This window comes from Oncorhynchus masou, chromosome 28 (genome assembly GCF_036934945.1).
Source record: "Oncorhynchus masou masou isolate Uvic2021 chromosome 28, UVic_Omas_1.1, whole genome shotgun sequence".
Lineage (NCBI taxonomy): Eukaryota > Metazoa > Chordata > Actinopteri > Salmoniformes > Salmonidae > Oncorhynchus > Oncorhynchus masou.
The window spans coordinates 39,934,452-39,941,920 of NC_088239.1; the positions used below are offsets into that span (position 1 = coordinate 39,934,452).

Consider the following 7,469-nt stretch of genomic DNA (forward strand, 5'->3'; position numbering starts at 1 on the left):
ACATTGACACCAAAAACTCCTGTCTGTAGCGACGATGCAGTGTTTCTGATGAAGGACGTTGTCTGTTTGGACAGTCAAGGTTAATTCCAATTCTCTAAATTTTCTTCTCCCCCTCACTCCAGAGTTGACCAGCAGTGTGGCGTCTGTATGTAACCCGTCTGACGTGGGCTGCCTGGAGTCCTACAGCTTTCCTACGTTAGAGGGCCTCCACCGGGGCTCCCTGAGCCATGACGAGTCCCTGGGATTCATCCCCAATGGCACAGGAGACCCCGACTGCATCAACCTGCTGGACACCGGCTTCTACCACTCCGACCTGGGCCAGTTGGCCTCCTGCACGGACGACTACGACAGACCCACCTCCAAGCGCCTCAAAATGAGCTTGCCCGAGGCTACTGTAGAAAATCTGGGCCTGGATTCTGAGGCACGCCCGCATCCTATCACAAGAAGCAAGATAGCAGTGTCGGTGACAGACTTTGGCAGCCTAGTGACCGACGAGGCCAATGGCTACATTGGAACACGACCATGCACACACAAGACACCGGTACCAACCACACACAGCCCTACAGTCGAAGTGAATGGTTGCTAGGTAACCGTGTGAGAATGGCTGCGCCACGTCACACCACTTCTCCCTCCCTACTTTATGATGGAGCCCACCATCATCTGTGTACATATTTGTTCATTGGAGATTATATTTTGTGTGTGTGTGTGTGTGTGTGTGTGTGTGTGTGTGTATATACATACACATATGTGTATATATACATTTGTGTGTGTATATACATATATATGTATGTATGTATGTATGTATGAGTGTACAAAACATTTAAGAATGCTTCCTAATATTGAGTTGCACCCCCTTTTGCCCTCAGAACAGACTCAATTCTTCAGGGCATGGACTCTACAAGGTGTCGAAAGCATTCCACAGGGATCCTGACAGTTGTGTCAAGTTGGCTGGATGTCCTTTGGGTGGTGGGCCCTTCTTGATACACACTGGAAACTGTTGAGCTTGAAAAACGTAGCAGTGTTGCAGTTCTTGACACACTCAAACCCGTGCGTGCACATGGCAGCTACTACCATACCCCGTTCAAAGGCACTTAAATATTTTGTCTTGCACATTCACTGTCTGAATGGCACACATGCACAATCCATGTCTCGAGGCTCTCCTCCCTTTAATCTACACTGATTTTGAAGTGGATTTAACAGGTGACATCAATAAGGGATCATAGCTTTCACTTGTATTTACCTGTTCAGTCTGTCATGGAAAGAGCATGTTCCGTACGCTCAGTTTATATGATATACATATGATGTTTTTTTATTATGACATCAGTGATGTCTTGTACAGCAAAAAAAAAATATTGAATATAGCCATTTATTTTCCGTCCGGAATTTTGGGAAATGCCCATTTGTGTCCGAATACTGTGTGAACGGAACTACTGGTGGGAGATTTGTGCTTTTGGGGGTCTGTTCCACATCAGTGGATCCCATGAGTGTTATCCTTCAAGTGTTGGCAAAACTCACCACGACATCTATGACTAGTTCTCTTCCTCGCTGGTGTATGAGCAGCATTCTCTCACCATTGCTACTTTCCCAGTGTTTACAGGTACCAACGACCTGGCCCTAAATGTAGCATTTTGTAAGAGGGTCCCCAGGTTTTGTATATTTTGTACAGATGTACTACTTGTCATCCATGTGCATAACACTTTTTTGTAAATGTTTGCCTCTGTATGTGTATCCTTTTATTTAACTAGGCAAGTCCGTTAAGAACACATTGTTATTTACAATGCCTGCCTACCCTGGTCAAACCCAGACGACGCTGGGCCGATTGTGCGTCGCCAAATATACTGTAAATAAAGAGATGTATATTCTGTTTTATTGGCTTGTTTTAAAAATATTTTTTCTCTCCTTCCCAGAATTTCATTAGATGAAAATATCAATTTAAGTTTTGGTTTTATTTACATTTGATAAATGTTTTCCCAATTTCAGTTGGCTAGCTTGGGTGGCCTGGATATTTATAAACATTGGACTGCAACATGGTCCTCAACATAAGATTCTTTGTTCATCTGAAAATGCTTTGTAAGCAGACGTGGGCACATTCAGCTGTTTAGTTTTAAATGCACTATAATACAGTAATGTTTGACATTGTTATTTTTAAGTTAACAATGCATGTATCTTATATCCAGCAAGCTATACTTTTCATAAGTAGTGAAAAGACTTGTTTGGGAGTTGAATCCCCCCACTCTGAAACATCAATTATGCAAACCCTGGGGGTTTACATTGCTGCTGTGAATGTCACTACTCCTCTGCCCCATTTGTACCTGTGTGTCAGTCAAGATGTGCTGTTGGCCAGCGTTCAGTCAACTTCATTTATCTATGCATAATTTGAACTCACTTGGCATGGACGTGATAGAATGTCGGTGGTTTTGAGTACTTGAAGTGCATTAAGGGTATCTGAAAATGATTAGCAACTCGGTGTGAGTGTTTGAGGTTATTAGCAAAGGTTTGACTTGTTTTCAATTGAAATTATAGAGGCTGGTTGGGAAGTTATGGTTGGCTGAAGTGCAAACATATCTAGGGCTCCCAAAGTTTCCTGATTTACCACACACGCAATTTATTAACCAGCCCATAATGTATAAGACCAGATTTAGTTTAATCCTCTTTTCCTTTGACTTAATCACTATGGGCTTTGTCTGTGCTCACCCTTGAACCCTATAGAGCCCCACAGTGGAGGTGTCATAATACCCATAAAACCTAGAGATCAAACAGGGAAATTGTTCAAATTGTTTCCCGCCATATCATTTTTCCCATAGTGGATTTTAGAAACACTTAAAATAAGGTGTGTTTCATGTAGGCTAACCCTGGTGTGTCATTTTGATAGACATGGAAATCACTCTGACAAGGTGACATCAATATATTCAGCTCTATTTACTGATTTGAATGCAAATTAGCATCAAAGTAGACATGCAAAACTACATCCATGCAAGCTCCTTCACATCATCTCTAGCTGAAACCTTTGCTAACAGGTATTGTGTCAATTTAAAACTTGCACAAGACGATTCACATAATTGTCCAATTTTAAAGAAATGCAGCCAATTAATGAATTACTACATTTAGCCAACATTTGGATAGTTAATCCGGAGATTCTTACCTTTACCTCGATTCTGCAGTCTTGTCAAGATCATGGCATTTGTAGTTCTTTAACAGCTAATTAGCATTTCATTTTGGCGAGGGGGGAAAAAAAGGCTAATATACTGATGTTACCTTGTCCTAGAGAATTACACGGTTATCAAAATGTCACGCGAGGGTAAGCCTACACGAAACACAGCACTTATTTTAAGTGTTTCTAAAAATCCCCTATGGAGAAAAATGAATGGTGGAAAACAATTGGAACCATTTCCCTGTTTGACCTCTAGGTTTTATGGGCATTATGACTCCTAATGTGGTACTCTATTGGAAGTCAAATGTACTGTGTTGCTTCCCTCTTTACAAGGCAATAATTTCTAAATGTGTTAAGATGTATGTAAACCTTCCTCTCCGTGGAATTGTAACCCTCAGTCTACTGTCGTGGAAATTAGACTCAATACACTCAGTCCCACAGACACAGATGAGTACTCATCAAAGCTATTCGATGCATAAACCGTATTAAAGCACTGTCATTTTTCTATTATTTATGTATTTTGAAGAGCATCTGATAGACCTGTGCTGTACAGTGCCCAGACTGTACTTGGGGTCATTTCACTGTCTCATAAATATAACTAGCAGTGTATGTGATAAGTCCTTTGGGAGCTAGCTATGGAACTACGGTAGTAGTGGTGTATGCAGTATTAAAATGTACGAGACAGCCTTTAGTCTTTGCTTGTCTATTTAACGTGTTGAGGGAAGCGAATGTCATTGAATTAAGTGCTTAGTATCACAACCTGGAGGAAAAAACAGTTCGAGCTGAATGTTTGGCCTGCTAGGATTACGACTTGTTGCTCTGTTGGTTGACATCCAGTTGTGTGAATACAGGCATGTTTAATGATTTGAGTGAGGATGAGGGTGGACTTTGCAGGAAAGTAACTTTTGAGTGTTTGTTTTTGTACCTCCCCATGGAGTCATCTTTCCATTAATTTGTAACTGTTTTTCCCTGATGTACTTACTTGAAGGATGTATACACGGAGTATATCAAACATTAGGAATACGGTCCTAATATTCAGTTGCACCCCCCACTCCTTGCCCTCAGAACGCAAAAGCGTTCCACAGGGATGCTGGCCGATGTTGACTCCAATGCTTCCCACAGTTGTCAAGTTGGATGGATGTCCTTTGGGTGGTGGACCATTCTTGTTACACACAGGAAACTGTGTGGAAAACCCCAGCAGTGTTGCAGTTCTTGCCACAAACCGGTGCGCCTGGCACCTACTACCATACAGGCACTTAAATATTTTGTCTTGCCCATTTGTGGCACACATACAGTCATGGCTAAAAGTTGAGAATGACATTCATTTTAATAAATTAATAAAGTCTGCCTCAGTGTCTTTAGATATTTTCATCAGAGGTTACTATGGAATACTGAAGTATAATTACTGTGTCAAAGGCTTTTATTGACAATTACATGAAGTTGATGCAAAGAGTCAATATTTACAGTGTTGACCCTTCTTTTTCAAGACCTCAGCAATCCGCCATGGCATGCTGTCAATTAACTTCTGGGCCACATCCTGACTGATGGCAGCCCATTCTTGCAAAATCGATGCTTGGAGTTTGTCAAAATTTGTGGTTTTTGTTTGTCATGCTGGAAAAGGCATTGTTCGTCACCAAACTGTTCCTGGATGGTTGGGTGAAGTTGCTCTCGGTGGATGTGTTGGTACCATTCTTTACTCATGGCTTTGTTCTTAGGCAAAATTGTGAGTGAACCCACTCCCTTGGCTGAGAAGCAACCCCACACATGAATTGTCTCAGGATGCTTTACTGTTGGCATGACAAAGGACTGATGGTAGCGCTCACCTTGTCTTCTTCAGACAAGCTTTTTTCTGGATGCCCCAAACAATGGGAAAGGGGATTCATCAGAGAAAATGACTTTACCCCAGTCCTCAGCAGTCCAATCCCTTTACCTTTTGCAGAATATCAGTCTGTCCCTGATGTTTTTCCTGGAGAGAAGTGGCTTCTTTGCTGCCCTTCTTGACACCAGGCCATCCTCCAAAAGTCTTCGCCTCACTGTGCGTCCAGATGCACTCACACCTGCCTGCTGCCATTCCTGAGCAAGCTCTGTACTGGTGGTGCCCTGATCCCGCAGCTGAAACAATTTTAGGAGACGGTCCTGTCGCTTGCTGGACTTTCTTGGGCTCTCTGAAGCCTTCTTCACAACAATTGAATCGCTCTCCTTGAAGTTCTTGATGATCCGATAAATGGTTGATTTAGGTGCAATCTTACTGGCAGCAATATCCTTGCCTGTGAAGCCCTTTTGTGCAAAGCAATGATGAAGGCACGTGTTTCCTTGCAGGCAACCATGGATGACAGAGGAAGAATGATGATTCCAAGCACCACCCTCCTTTTGAAGCTTTCAGTCTGTTATTCGAACTCAATCAGCATGAGAGTGATCTCCAGCCTGTGTTAACGAGAGAATCACTGACATGATGTCAGCTGGTCCTTTTGTGGCAGGACTTTGGGATTCAGTTCATTTGCATGGCAAAGAGGGACTTTGCAAATAATTGCAATTCATCTGATCACTCTTCATAACATTCTGGAGTATATGCAAATTGCCATCATACAAACAGAGGCAGCAGACTTTGAAAATTAATATTTGTGTCATTCTCAAAACCTTTGGCCACGACTGTACATACACAATCCATGTCTCAATTGTCTCAGCTTAAAATGTATTCTTTAATCGGTCTCCTCCCCTTCATCTACACTGATTGAATTATATTTAAAAAGAGACATCAATAATATAAAATAGCATTTTATTTGTCACATGCGCTGAATACACCTTACAGTGAAATGCTTACAAAGGATCATAGCTTTCACCTGGTCAGTCTGTCATGGAAAGAGCAGGTGTCCTTAATGTTTTGTATACTCAGTGCATCTATACCATTGATTTTGACATACAAAAACATGCTCAGTTATTTTCTCCCTACTCTGGAGGAGCAAACACTTTTTTTTGCAGAGCTTTAGAAAAACAAAATGTAGGGTTGTAATTTAAAGTAAAAGGTTAAAGAGTATTTAGTGGTAACCATTTTTCTTCAATGTGTATATTTGACCTCTCCCTCCGTCTGTACAGAAAAATGTCCTTTGTAATACACTACATGACCAAAAGTATGTGGACACCTGCTTGTCGAACATCTCATGGTGTTAATAACCATGGTGTTAATAACCAAAATCATGGTTATTAATATGGAGTTGGTCCCTTTGCTGCTATAATAGTCTCCACTCTTCTGGGAAGGCTTTCCACTAGATGTTAGAACATTGCTGTGGGGACTTGCTACCAAACTTTACAGTTGGCACTATGCATTGTGTCAGGTGGCGTTTCCACTGCTCCTGAGAGTCCAAGGGAGGCAAGCTTTACACCACTCCAGCCGACGCTTGGCATTGCGCATGGTGATCCTAGACTTGTCAGCGGCTGCTCGGCCATGAAAACCCCTTTCATGAAGCTCCCAACTAACAGTTATTGTGCTGAAGTTGCTTCCAGAACTCGTTGGGAGTGTTGCAACCGAGGACAGACAATTTTTTACGCGCTTCAGCAGTGCAGTTCTGTGAGCTTGCGTGACCTACTACTTCGCTGCTGAGCAGTTATTGCTTCTAGACGTTTCCACTTCATAATAACAGCACTTATAGTTGACCGTGGCAGCTCTAGCAGAGCAGAAATTGTACGCACTGCCTTGTTGGAAAGGTAGCATCCTATGACGGTGCCACGTTAAGTCACTGAGCTCTTCAGTTTTTTTTGTTTGTTTTTTTTTCACCTTTATTTAACCAGGTAGGCAAGTTGAGAACAAGTTCTCATTTACAATTGAGACCTGGCCAAGATAAAGCAAAGCAGTTCGACACATACAACGACACAGAGTTACACATGGAGCAAAACAAACATAATACAGTATAAACAAGTCTATATATACGATGTGAGCAAATGAGGTGAGATAAGGGAGGTAAAGGCATGGTGGCAAAGTAAATACAGTATAGCAAGTAAAACACTGGAATGGTAGATTTGCAATGGAAGAATGTGCAAAGTAGAAATAAAAATAATGGGGTGCAAAGGAGCAAAATTAATTAATTAAATACAGTAGGGAAAGAGGTAGTTGATTGGGCTAAAATATAGGTGGGCTCAGTAAGGCCATTCTACTGCCAATGTTTGTCTATGGAGAGTGCATGGCTGTGTGCTCAATTTTATACACCTTTCAGCAACAGGTGTGGCTGAAAAAGCTGAATCCACTAATTTGTCCACATACTTTTTTGTAAATATAGTGTTTGACTTACCACAGTAAAGTTGTGAAGGCTGACCGTTCAATTGG

The 7,469-nt window shown here is 41.8% G+C and overlaps 1 pseudogene; it reads left to right on the forward strand.

Moving 5' to 3' along the window:
• LOC135517566 (mesoderm induction early response protein 3-like) overlaps nucleotides 1-1,869 on the forward strand; it is a 50,367-nt pseudogene extending 48,498 nt beyond the window's left edge.
• The last annotated feature ends 5,600 nt before the right edge of the window (nucleotides 1,870-7,469 follow it).